This window comes from Magnolia sinica, chromosome 7 (assembly GCF_029962835.1).
Source record: "Magnolia sinica isolate HGM2019 chromosome 7, MsV1, whole genome shotgun sequence".
In the NCBI taxonomy this organism is placed as follows: domain Eukaryota; kingdom Viridiplantae; phylum Streptophyta; class Magnoliopsida; order Magnoliales; family Magnoliaceae; genus Magnolia; species Magnolia sinica.
The window spans coordinates 84,074,359-84,088,962 of record NC_080579.1 but is presented as its reverse complement, the minus strand read 5'-3'; the positions used below and the strand labels follow the sequence as shown (position 1 = coordinate 84,088,962).

The window sequence follows — 14,604 nt, the reverse complement described above, 5'->3', positions numbered from 1 at the left end:
TAAGAGTGGTGATGGATTTAGCATGCCCCATCTGATTTGAAGAGCTGGGATCATTATTCTCGTATGCGGTTTAGGATTGGAGAGAGTTTGTGCATGAAGCATCCCCTTTTCTATAACCGTCATACGAGAATCTATCTTTTGCATAAAATCTGTGATTCCCCGCATTGCCTGAGCCAGCTCTTGTATGGGATTTTGAACCGGTTCCTCTTGAGGTTTCACTTGATTTGGATTTTGATTGAAGAAACCTGGAGGAGTCGCCGTTTGTCCATTTCTCCAACTGAAGTTTGGATGATTTTTCCAGCCAGGATTGTATGTGTTAGAGTTAGGTCCAGTAAAAGGTCTTTGATAATTATTTACGGCATTGGCTTGTTCATTCAACACTCCTCGAAAGCCAGGTATTGTAAGATAGTTTTTTGTTGTGTGATTGTTGCAATCACAGATGCCGCAAACAATTTCATTGACCTTATCCTTCTTTCCTTCCATGGCCTCAACTTTCCTTATGAGCGTAGTCACTTTACACTTGAGATCATCCTCTTCTTTCAAGAGATATAATCCACCTTTCTCCTTTGATTGAGTTGGCCTAGACGTGGTGTTCGACTTTGGGTAATAGTCCCAAGATTGTGTTTTTTCAGCCAAACTGTCGAGGTAGTCCCATACCTCGTTGACATCTTTATTAATGAATTCTCCATTACACATTGTCTCGACCATTTGGCGCATGGAAGATGTCAGTCCATCGTAGAAAAAATTTGTAATGCGCCATGTTTCAAATCCGTGTTTTGGGCACGAATTGACCAAATCTTTGAACCTTTCCCAACATTGGAAGAATGTTTCATCTTCCTTTTGGGCAAAGTTCATGATTGCTTTTCTGAGGGTAATCGTTTTATGATGTGGGAAGAATTTTTTTATGAATTCCCTCTGCATGTCGTTCCATGTGCCAATGGATCTAAGACACAGTGAATGTAACCACGTCTTAGCTTTCTCTTTTAAGGAAAAAGGAAAGAGTTTCAGCCTGTATTTAAGGATACATTAGGAAAACATAATGTAGCTATTATTTCATCGAACTCTTTCAAATGTAAATATGGACTTTCAGATTCAAGTCCATGGAATTTGGGAAGGAGTTGGATAACTCCTGGCTTGATGTCCATTTGTCCTGTGTTTTCAGGAAAAATCATGCATGAGGGCGTACTCACTCCCGCCGGTTGTAGAAAATCTCGTAAAGTACGAGGCGGGGGTGCCTGTTGCACCTCATTCTCATCTTGGGTATCCTCCACCCTGGGTGGAAGTAGAGGAGGTTGGTGTTCAGCCATAACTTCAGTTAACTCAGGGGATTTCAAGCGGTGTCTAGTCCTGCGATGGATAGTCAACCCCTCAACCAATCCTCCTTCAGTCAAGAGACGTCGAGTGTCGTCACGGGCCCACTTGGGCATGAAAACATTCGCAGCCCTCAGTTAAAAACTTAACCCTAGGAAAGAAAATCTAGAAAGAAAGAGAGAGTTGGAAAGAAATTACCAAATTGAAGTCCTAGGTTAAAAACCTGCAAAATAAAACAAAAATAAGTTAGATTTTACAAAGAAAAATAGCAGTAAATTAATTTCTAAAAGAAGGAATTCTTAAAAGAAAGTGGAAATTTCTAAAGTAAATTAGGAAAGATCTAAACTAGAGAGTAGATTATTAAAAGAGGACTGAAAGATAGGAAGTAGGGAAGGAGTGTACCGAATTAGAGATTTCTATCTTAAAGGCCTACAAAATAGGAAGGTTAGTTTCTAAACAGAAAATTCTAAAAATAAATTAAGAAACAAAATTTGATTCTAAAAGTGTTAGAATTAGAAAGTTACTAAGATGAAACAAAAATAGAGAGTTAATTTCTAAGAAGGGAAAGAAATAACCTAAATTCTAAAAAATAAACTATTTCCTAGAATTAGAAAAATTCTAAAATTTACACCCTAATTCTAAAAACAGAAAAAGTAGAGAGATTAGGAAGGAATTACCAATTGAGAAACTTATGTCTAGATCCTACAAAATAGGAAACAAGTTAGTTTTGAACTCAAATAGAAATAAATAAATAAATAAATAAAACTAAAGTCAGTAAAATCCTAATCTTAAACTAATCCTAAAACCAATTAATTTCAGAAAATCGTAACCATCAGTCCCCGGCAACGGCGCCAAAAACTTGTTCACTCCCCAAGTATAGGGTTGTGATGTAGTAATAAACTCGGTAAGACCGAGGTCGAATCCACAGGGACTGAAACTTGTACGTTATCTGAAACTAGGTAGAAATAGAACTAGACTAAGATGTGATCTAAACCAAATAGAAATTAAGGAATAATTGTGGAAGAATTATCTAAAACTTTAAGGAATTCAGAGAAAGTAAGCTAGGGATTCAGAGGATCCACTTGTAGAGATCAGGGAGATTTTATGCCAGGATCACAAATTATGGAAATTTACTGAACTGCCATTGATATAGGTTTCAAGAGATGAAAGGTGTATGAATTAGAATGGATTCCATCTCCAAACCATGCCCAGGAGACAAAGCAAACAACAGAATTAATCTAAATATCAATCAATCAACATGCTATGAAGGTCAGGAAGGTACTGTCATCCTACCATGCCCATGGGACAATGATGAACAACAGGGCTTCCTGACTTCATAAATGTAAAAAGAGGAAAGAAATATTCAAAGCCATTGCAAGCCCATTGTAATTTTAGTCACAACATGCCATTAAAAACTAAAAAAAATATTTCTATAAAATTAAATCAAAAATAATCTCTTCAATCTAATCAAAGGGCACCAGCAATATCTCTCCCATCAGGCTACAAGCTTCACCCCTTAGCCCTAGCTGAGAGGTTTAGCCACTCATGATTGGGCTAGATCTCATACTAAAATAGAGAAAAAGAAAGAAGAAGAAAACAATGAAGAAAAGAAAAAAAACACCACTCTACTCCCTGTCTCTTTCTCTCTTCGCGTCTAAAACTCCAACTCCTCTGCTGTTTCACGTCCTCAGCCACGTCCAGTAGAAATCCCAGTCGCTGTTTCTCTCCAGCAGCCTTAAAACTCAGCCTCCCCTCTCTCCTTCACAACCAAAACCGGCTCCCCTCTCTCTACCCGTTCACTCGCTGCCTCTCCTTTCTTTTATACAACCAGGGGCGGAGAAGAGCTGGAGTCCCAGTCGAGCTAGCTGCGGAAACCCCTTACGCGCAGTAGAGACGCAACTTTCCTTTTCACTGTGGTGTTGATGGGGCACACGATCAATGATATCAGTAGAATCCGTCCCATCCATTCGATTTATCTCGAAAAACTAGTCTGAGATGGACGATTTTATTTCAATGTTGATGTGGCCCACTTGATTTTCTGATTTGCCGTCTAATTTATGTTTGAACGGTTAAGATCTGCTGTCTGATGTATTTTGCAATTTCTCCGCCTAGGTGAAGGTCTTGGCCGCCTTTCAGAGCAGATGAACGGCTTGGATCATCGAGAAGGGTAATGATGGTGGCCCACTGAGTTTCGTCCGCAAGCTCTGTTTGCGAACAGAGCTTGCGCAGACCTTGCGCTGGCTGTCGGTGGAGCCCATGAACACTGTCATAAAGAGAATCCTCTCCGTTCATTCAACTCGTGGCGAAAAAACAGTAAGAAACACGCATTTTTTCTTGATTTTAGTGTGGCCCACCGTATCTTCTACTCCGCCGTTCATCATACATTGAACGGTTAGGATTATGCAGAACCTTCCATGGTGGTAAAAAGACACTTAGGCGAGGGTCTACCCCAACCTCTCGTCACAATGGACGGTCCAGATCTTCGTAATAAGCGCTGATTGGGGCCCACTGCTGGAAAACGGACGGACAGCGTCCGTCCGCTGTTGCTGCGGAAGAAGAAGACGGGTCAGCCCGTCTTTGACCGGGCTGACCGTCCGGTGCGGCGCGGGCAGCGGTGCACTCTGTACACGCGCTGTGTATATAGAGTCCAGTGTGATGATCGTGAGAAATCTGCTCCGTCCATCCGCTTTGACACGTGGTTTAAACCGTGTAGAACAATTTTGAAGCATATCCGGATATCAGGCGGGCCCCACAGAATGATTAAAGGGCTGATCTGTCCATTGGGCCACTTCCACAGTGATCCAGGGGCTGAAATTTTACGTGTACGGTTTATTTATGGTCCTCAAGCCACGTGTGAAGTTTCGAACTGATCAGATGGTGGGAACCCTATGATCTTGCATTTTGGACACTTTTCAGGCCACTTGAGCTTCGATTCCTCGATTTTCGCGGACCCCTGGTGTATAATTTCGTCGCTCTTGGTCTTCTGGAGTCCGTCCCCTGCTTTAGTGTCATCAGATCGGTAAATCCATGCTTTTTAGTGTCCTTTCCCAGTCCAAGCTCATGAAGACGCCCTGCATCACAAATTCAATTAAATTAGGCTATTAAACGGTGTCATGCTTGTAAATTCATGCAATAAATGGGTCTGATATGCAATATTTGACCCTCAACACCTCTCATTTTGTAGGGAGGACCCCCAGACCTTGCTTCGCTGGTCTTGCAAGGGTCACCCCTTGCCCTTGAACAATCCCCTGGCTTTTTCCTCTTATCCTATCAATTGGCACATGCCTGAAGGATTCCGCCCCCACAAAACGCACCCCAAATAGGGAAGGAGGATCCTATCCTGATACAAGCAAAATCTTAGGAAAATCTGATTGTGCTCCAAGGAAAAACATCGTGTCCACAACAGACTATACCAAAATCAACAACCCCACCCCCGTCTTAAGATCAATTATTCCTAGAAGGAAGATAAGTTCCTTCCTATGTACGCAAGCAGTCCCATAGCATTACTTTGAATGCGCCGAGGTTGGCAACATGAACCCCGACGATATGTACTTCCGGAGAGACAATCAGAATAGGAATGAAACCAGAGGAGCTTTATCTGGAACAACTAATAAGACTGAAGCTACCTACGATGTAGCAACCCAGCTTAAAACCATTCCTGCATAAATCTCCATTTGGGAATTGTTGTGCACATCAAGGCCACACCGAGAAATATTTGTAAAGACCTTGAACGATGCACACATCTCTCTAGATGTACCACCCGAAATGATTCTGCACATGATACGGCAGCTCCTCACACTATAGGAAATCACATTTACTAACGATGAGTTGCCACTAGAAGGCCGCAAGCATGGGTGTTTGCTTAAGGGGATCTCAAGGTCCCCCCGATCTTCATTAATAATGGATCAAGCATGAATATCTGCCCCATGAGGACTGCTGACTGTCTTGGGATCAAACCATCTTCCTTCAGACCCAGTAATATGAGCGTAAGAGCTTTTGATAATTCCCGTAGGTAGGTAGAGGCAGAGGTAGACGTAGAGATTCAAATCGAACCAGACGTGTCTGTTGTCACTTTTCAGGTCCTTGATATCTCTGCCTCGCTAACCTCTTATTGGGATGACCCTGGCTCAATGCCGTCGGGGCCATCCCATCGACTCTCCACCAAAGGGTTAAATTTCCTTCTGGGAATAGGATCATTTCTGTACTGGCTAAACTTGAGATCATCCTGCTGGCAGCAATTGCGGCCCCAGAACCTGACATCCTAGTAATTGATATTCAACATGCCGAGGGTGACATATCGTAACACAGTTTCGAGTTTGAAATTGTAAATTCCATCACCAATCCATACCCCCTTGCTTCAGAATATGTCATCCCTCCTGCTGAACGTCAAATCCTTAACTACCGTATACCAAATTCCATAGAAAATGTACGATAGTAAGGCAAGCCGTGGCAAATGACAAAGACAAAGACTGGGGTATTAACCCTCACCGGAGGATCAAGATGCAAGGCCCAAGAAGAGATAACCATTTAAATGTACTCCTATCCAATTTTTCATATTCGGGATAGTTTGTGAGGACACGATGCCTACCCTTGAAGAACAATTCTAAGGGCTCGAGCTATCTGAAAGTCACAGCCAGGAATCCATCTAGCCACCAATATGATGGGATAAGATCATCAAGACCCTAAAAGAACATTTGATGCAATGGGAAAAATCACTCTACCCATCAGATGAAGCTACGGGCATGGAAGCGGGATCACTCGCAAAAGACCGAGGGCAAGAGGTGCCCTCTACAGGACCAATCGGCAAGGACGGGGAGTCACTCATCCCCATCATCAGTCAGGGAGAGAATCTCTCACCAGCCACTCAAAATATCAAGGGGTAAAAGCAACCCATTCATTGGACCGAAAAAGGGAAGTGGCCTTCCCTTGACTGGACAGACATTAAGATCCCACAAGAATGTGGATCAGCGGAGCCAGAAGAGCTGCAACTCCTTAGCAAAGAAACTGGGTCAGACACAGACTCTGAAACTAGTCCAACAGATATCATGGTCATTGGGTCAGATAACTTGTCAATGCAGTTGGAACAAGCCAATAAGATCAAGAGGGGGAAGGAGCGAAACTGGTCAGCCATTCCCCTAACAATCGAATTTTTCGGTAAGCCATCCAAGTGTATCGGTCCAAAAAAAAGCCAATGTAAGTAGCAATTGGCATCCCGAACCAGGTCAAGATCAGTCATGGTTTGTAATACCATCCTGTTCGGGATCCCTTGGAAAAAAAATAAAAAATCCCCAAAATCCAAAAACAACAGATATTTCAAAAATCCCAAAAAGTTTAGATATTTGTCAAAATCCCAAAAAATGAGAAACTCTTTAAAAATAAAAAACAATAGAAAATCTTTCAAAACTCACAAACAACAATGTGCTAAATACACCACTCACAGCACCAGAGTTCAAGGTCGACTTATATGATTTTGATCTAGAGCTAGACATTGAACTCATGGGTTTGGATGAAGCCCAAGACATGGGAAATGATGACCTTACTCTCGAACTAGATGATTCTCTCAAAAAGTTCGAAACAAAGACCAATGTTGTTGTGGACGATTTTGAAATTGTAAACTTGGGAACACCGGAACTCCCTAGAGAAGTGCGCATCGGTAGGTCTTTGCTTCTAGAACACAAGCAGAGGATGATGGGATTCTTGAAGCCAAGATTATCCAACTTTGCTTTCTCCTACGAAGACATGCCTGGACTCGATGAAGAACTGGTAGTACATCACTTGCCTACAAAGACTGAAATGAAATTGGTCAAACAAAAGCTTCGAAGAATGAAGCTAGAATGGGCCCTGAAAGTTCACGATGAAGTCATCAAGTAATACAATACAGGATTCTTGGTAGGCTCTAACTATCCGGAATGGCTCACAAACATCGTACCAGTTCTAAAGAAAGATGGCAAAGTCAGGATGTGCATCGACTTTTGGGATCTGAACAAAGCCAATCCCAAAGATGATTTCTCTCTGCCTCACATTAACACACTGGTAGATAATATAGCGGGGCATAAAATCTTCTCATTCATGGACAGTTTCTCCGGCTACAATCAAATCAAGATGGCCATTAAAGACCGTGAGAAGATGTCTTTCATCACACCATAAGGAACTTTCTGCTATCGGGTTATGCCATTCGGGTTGAAGAACTCAGAAGCTACATATCAGCAAGCCATGATTGCCTTGTTCCACGACATGGTAAACAAGGAGTAGAAGTCTATATGGATGATATGATCGTCAGATCTCGCACAATCGAAGGACATTTTGAAGACCTCAAAAATCTCTTTGATAGGCTAAAAAAGTTCAAGCTTCACCTCAATCCACAAAAATGCATCTTCGGTGTAACCGGAGGCAAATTGCTAGGCTTTATCGTCAGTGAAGATGGCATTAGGGTGGATGAAACCAAGACAAAAGTAATCATCGAAATGCTGTTCCAAGGACTGAGAAAGAAATTCAGGGCTTCCTCGGGTGAATACAGTACATCAATAGATTCACCGCTCAGTTCACATCCATTTGTGAGCCCATATTTAAGCTCCTAAGAAAAAACTTGCCAAAAGAGTGGAACGATGATTACCAAGCAGCCTTTGACAAGATCAAGAGGTACCTGTTGAAACCCCAGTGCTTATGTCGCCTACACCTGGTAGGCCATTGCTGCTATACATATCTGTCGCAACAGAAGCGATCGGATACGTCCTCGGCCAACATGACATCTCAGGAAGAAAGGAACAAGCGATCTACTACTTAAGTCTAAGGTTCACTAGCTATGAATCCAAGTATTCCAGCTTAGAAAAAACATGTCTCGCCTTGATCCAGGCAACACAACAGCTCCGACAATACATGACCGCCTATCCAATCCTTTTACTTGCTCGCATGGACACGTTAAAATATCTATTAGAAAAATCGGCCTTAACAGGAAGGATCGCAAAATGTCAACTGTTGCTCTTTAAGTTTGACATCACCTATGTCACACAGAAAGCAATTAAGGGGTAAGCATTGACCGAACACTTAGGAGCACTCTCTCTGCCTGATTATCGACCATTTAAGACTTTCTTCCCTGATAACGACATCCTCCTTATCGAGGGAGAAGAAGAAAGGAAGGCAGGAGAGTAGACACTCTTCTTCGACGGAGCCTCTAACTCAAAAGGAAGTGGGGTAGGAGCGATACTCTATTCCCCTGACGATGTCCCGATCCCTATCTCTAGGTGATTGGCATTTAATTGCACTAACAAGGTCTGAGAGAAGCCATCATCCTCCATGTGAAAAAGTTACAGGTCATTGGAGAATCACAACTCATCATCAACTAGATAAATGGTGAATGAAGGACCAAAGATGAAAACCTGATCCCCTATCACGTCTATCTAAAAAATCTGACTGAAGAATTTAATGAAGTCACATTCTTGTATATTCCTTGAGCCAAAAATTAGTTCGTGGATGCCCTTGCCACCCTCGCCTCAATGCTAGAGATTCCTAAGGGAATTTTTAAGTGGGAACTGACCGTAGAGCTTCAAGAAGAGCCCACCTTCTGCTAGTAAATTGATGAAGCAGAGGCCTCCCCAAGCAACTATCCATGGTATGCAAACATCAGAGAATATCTTGAGCACCAAAAATACCCTGAAGGAGCTGCACCAACCGATCGTTGCACTATCCAACGACTAGTAGCTCAATTCATGATCACTAGGGGTACCCTCTACAAGCAATCCTTTAATCAAGTCCTCCTCCGCTGTGCGGATGAAACAGAAGCAGCCAAAATCATGACAGAAATCCACGAAGGACTATGTGGCCCACACATGAATGGTCATATGATGGTGAAGAAAATCCTACGACTTGGCTACTATTGGCTAACGATGGAGACAGACTGCTGCAAATATGTCAGGAAATGCTTTAAATGCCAGGAACACACGAATCAAATCCATGCACCAGCTTCCAAGCTATACAACCTGACGACACCATGGCCTTTCTCTATATGGGGCCTTGACATCATAGGGAAGGTCAACCCAAAAGCTTCAAATGGGCACGAATACATCTTGGTGGCAGTAGACTATTTCACAAAATGGATAGAAGTAGTATCTGACACCACCATCGTAGCGTCTCATGTGATAAAGTTTATGAAAAACAATATAATTAGCCGATAAGGGGTTCCTCGTGCCATCATTACAGACAATGGGTCATCATTCGTCAATAAAAGGATGAGCGAGTTCCTCGAAAAATTTAAAATCCAGTGCCATGGATCGAGTCCCTACCGCCCTCAGATGAATGGTGGGGTCGAAGCCGCAAACAAGACAATCATTCGAATACTAGAAAAAATGGTAAAGACATATCGTGACTGGTTAGAAATGCTCCCATACGCACTCTGGGCTTATCGGACATCTGTACGGTCTGCTACATGCGTAACTCCTTTCGAACTCACATACGGAGTGGAGGCAGTACTACCAGTTGAAGTTGAAGTTTCATCTCTCCCAAGATTACCGAAAAGCGAAGTCGAGGAAGGCGAGTGACAACAAGCAAGATATGATCAACTGCACTTGGCAGATGAGAAGCATATGCCCGTGCTTAGCCATTCACAATGCTATCAAACAAGGATCGCACAGGCTCACAACAAGAAGGTTCGAAAGAGGAGCTTTAAAGTCGGTGACTGGTTATGAAACGCATCTTACTACCACATTTGTCGGACCCCAGAGGGAAGTTCAAACCTTCATGGGATGGACCACTGATCATTCAGGAAGTACTTCCAGGAGGTGCCTTCGGCTTACCAACTTGAGAGGAGAAGATCTTCTAGAGCCCATCTACGCTGACAATGTGAAAATCTATCACCGATAACCATACCTAACTTTGTCAATAATTACAATCATAAAGTTGAGGTCAACAGATAAAAAAAAAGCCTACCATTCCTTCCCCATAAAAGTCCATAAAAAAGGAGACAAAAAAATATACAACTAAAAAAAAAGTAGTTCAAAAAAAAAAAAACAAAGAAAGCAAAAATCTCACAAAGTCATCCTACTTTCCCTAACAAAATAAGTCTGACCGAAATAAACAGCTTATGATTGTAATCAAAGACAAAGGCAGGAAGGTAGCCAATCGGCTGGCAATGAAGGAAAGCTCCTCATCTCTCCCGGTGCTAAAAAAGAAATAAAAAAAGTGATAACGTGCCTAAGCGAAAAGGGCAAGTTGAAAACCCGAAAGGGCGGCTCGAGTAAAAACAGCAAGCATGTAGTGGACTTGGTGAAAACCAGAAAAGATACCTAGGGTAAAAAGAGCACAGTTGCCAAGGGGCAGACAAGAACAAAAATCCAAGACGTGGCGAAAATTCGAAAGGGCGCCATGGGCAAAAATGATGGGAAAGTTGATCGTGGTGAAAACCTGAAAAGGCACTACGAGCAAAAATGCCTAGAAAAAAAAGAGAAAAAAAAGTGCAGGTATAGAGGAAGCCAAGGTAACAAGAAAAGTGAAGAAGCATAAGGAAAAGATAGGTCCCGGATCAGAATTCTGTCAGACTTTACCCAAATCTAAGGGGCATGATCTTAGCACGCGCTATTCTCAGGGAGCTGGTATCCCAAGTAAACAACTCAGAATATCAGATTCGACATGGGCTGAGTCCAATGTTCTGATCTCATCATCTGAAGCATAAATCCAAATACAAATATATACTGACAAGCTATGACACAAACAAAAATATTTTCTTTATTTTCAAAGCTTTTATATATTAAAAAAATACACTATTTTTCTACAAAACAGAAAAAAATATTAATATACATAAAAGATGGTAGCTAGCAGAATCAAAGACTGCCTGGTAAGCCTCCCTCTTCTCCCTCCTATATCGATAATTGTTACCTAAGTCTGTCCACCTCCATGCACAGGGAGATGACCTCATCTCTCTCCAATCGACTGGATGTTATCATGCTCTCATCATATTGTTGTCCCACCGCTAAATGATGGGCCATGTCCTCGCAGGCATGCTAAAGCACAGAGAGCTCAGATAAAAGGTGGTCATGCATACCTAACAAAAAGAAAGGGTCAATAAAGGGCCTCTCCTCAAACGCTCAAAGGAATCATCAACCCCTAAAGAGGATGAAGAGGAATCTCTGAGGACGTCCCTATCGGCCTCATCATTAGCCAAGTGCTAACTAGGAACCTGACGGTAGAGCGACTGCTCCGCTACCCACCGCTGGTATGGCACTGTCGCTAAAGGAGAAGCCTAAGACTCAAACTCCAATGCAGTCGCATCCAGGCAACTCTGCCACGGAGATTGGACTCGCTGGTAAAGAACCGACATGCCAAGAGGGAGAGGAGCATGCTCGAACCTCGAGAAAGAAAAAGTAGGAATGTCCTGCCGGAAGCCAAACTGTCGAAGGAATCAAATCGGGTGGTAGGAACAATAGCCTCGAAAGCCCAGCAACAATAGAGGAGTACGAGCAGCACTACAAATCAAAGGTACGCACCAAGCCACGATGCTTCCCAGCTGACCTCCCATCCTCGAAGCTCGAAAAACATGCAACGATAAAGAGACTCAGTAGACTCGGCACCAAGAGGGAGCCCGTCCAAGAGCAAAGATAGGACGTCAGTACGATGGGAATCAGGCCAAGAAATACGAGGGGTCATGAACAAGTGCTCCCATAACCATACCTAAAAATTAAAAAAAAATACATTTAAAAAAAAAAGAGAGAATAAGAAAGGAAGAGAACAGCGGAAGAGGATGCGGAATGAGAAGTACCTGGAGGAAAGAACAACACCCCTGAGGATGTGAGTTTGCCCAAGCAAGCACTCGGACAAGCCTGAGAAAAGCTCTGCCAGAACCATTGGAACTATACTTTGGCGGGAGAGGACGCGCTGTGCCAAAAAGAACTGTCAGAGATGATCGTCGCCATCTAGAAAAGAGCAGCTCTGCCAAGACAAAATATCAGTGCATTCAAGCACTGAAGTTGATGAGCAGATCCATCACTCCCTCGAGCAGACGAACATCGATCATACAAGAGCTCAAGGGTGAACTCGCCGGAAATACCATCGACTGTGGGGAGAGCCATTGAAAATCTGAACTAGGACTCAAAGTCTGAAGATCGCACCCAATGGGATGGAGGAAGATATGGCTCCTGGGAGAAAGGAAGGCTAGTCAGACAAGGTAACTCCTCCAAAGAAGGACCTAACTCTAGGTCATTAAAGGAGAACAAGTTCAGCTCCAGAACCTAGTCATAAGACATAGCACTCAGCAACCGCCAATCTAGGCGAACTTGGTGAAGATGCAAGACCTCTCTAAACCCCAGAAAGTGCAGCTCACGACTCTCAGAGGCAGTCAGACTACCTATCCAGGCGTGCAACCTCTCCGAACAGGTATTACATGGCTGTAGGCAACAAGTGCGAACTGGTACACCATCGACAATCTGGAAGCCTGGATCAACTAGTGAGTCGTCAAAAATAGGCATCCTCTCATCCAAAAAGTCAATCTCATGGTGATGAAAGAAGCTTGACGCTCCCATAGCTTCGTGAAGCGTGTCATGAAAAGTAGCAATAGGTAGACCAAAGTCACCCACAATCATCACATCCAGAGCTGTCAGAAAAGTACCTGCCCCAGGCGTCACAATACCAGGGCCACTCCAGTACAAAGAGCTATCAGGACCGCCACCCAAATCTCAGCCACCACCCATCACGACCTCGTAATCCGCATAAAAAATCATACTCAAACCATCAATGTGGGGGCCACCATCCACCCCATCCAAATCATCCATCTCAATCAAACCATCATCTCCACCATCAAAAGCCATGCCATCAATCAAATTTGGACCATCCACCATCATCATAGTCCCATCAATACCATCTCATGGCATGTCCACACCCAAGTCTCCCAAAACCAACCCATCACCTAATGGACCACCAAATGTATGCCCATCAAAACCATTAAACAACCATTCATCCCTTAAATTTCCTCCTAACACATCATCAAAATCCATCTCACCATTAATGGTGGTTGGAGCCACACCATAAATGACATTCACCTCCTTAAGTGGCCCTACCAAACCACCATTAACACTCACCAATCCATCATCAAATCCACCTATAAAAGAACTCTCACCCACCATCTCATTATAAAAAGGGGAAAGAAGTACATCATTTACCTTAATGATTGGACCCATGCTCTCACCATTGTTGGACCCACCAAGGCCCTCTCCATTTCCAGCCATTGAAAAGAGCGAAAAATATAAGATAAAGACGAGAGGGGACAAAAAGAAGAAAGGGAGACAAAAGGGAAGATTTGCGTATTAGAGCAGGAAGAGAATAACAGGACAACAACTTCAGACAAACAGAGAGAGATCGGCCCTTGCCGAAAGAATAGGAGCGATAATTTGATTACCGCTCGACATCATAATTTCTGCCCTTTACTGCACTAGCCTGCCAGCCCCAGAGCAATGGAAAAATGTCAACGAGCGGTAGTCCAACTACCGCCCAGGCGTGGGGTTCACCAAGGAAGTTAGGGGAAGCCAAAGCATTAACAATCAAAACAATCAGATCAACAGAAGGGCTCAAAAAGTAATGAGAAAGGCAACACTAGGTGAACAAACTTTGATATATATGGAGGAATGTACACAGAAGATACATGAGTAGAAAAGATAAATAAACACTACTCGTCAGGTATATAATCATCTGTATCCTTCGGAAGGACTTTAAGTCCCAAAATGCCCCCCTCCAGCAAAGCGTGCGCCACCACCCAGAGCATAAGCAATCCTTAGAATGGGACCAATGCCATACTGCTTATACCAGGAGCTATACTCTCTCACCGGATTAACGAAAGTGTTGGCTTCATATCCCTCCAGAGCACCTATCAACTCACGCTCGGGAACTGCCCTCCAATTCGCCGGTTCAAAAGGAGGACTGAACGGTACAAGGGGACTACTAGTCAACTGTTAAAAAAGTCTCTCTCCCAAGTACCATTTCGTCACTTGAGGATCCTCCAGAATGCGATGACGACATGAAGCCTGGAAAGCTTCCTGGGCCTCAGGAGTGAGAGTGGAAGCCAATCCAAAGTAAGGCCTGGTATAAAATTGGTAAAAATAATACAAGGTCAGGATAAGAGCGCGAATGAGAAAGGAAAGGCATGAGAAGACAATTACTTACATCATCAGGAACCAGGGCATCAACATTAGATCTCCAGGCGAGATCGAAAAAATGGCGGGTACGGCTGTGGTTATCCTTATACTACAGTATCATGCGAGGAAAAGGAGGGGTACGGTTTATCAAGGTGGGCTCCGGTTGTGGAAAGTGGTCGAA

At 43.2% G+C, this 14,604-nt stretch overlaps 1 non-coding gene across 1 annotated transcript; it reads left to right on the top strand.

Moving 5' to 3' along the window:
- The first annotated feature begins 766 nt into the window (after window positions 1–766).
- Window positions 767–873, top strand: LOC131252305 (small nucleolar RNA R71). The gene has a single exon (XR_009174334.1). It is a non-coding gene; the product is annotated as a small nucleolar RNA R71 (small nucleolar RNA).
- The last annotated feature ends 13,731 nt before the right edge of the window (window positions 874–14,604 follow it).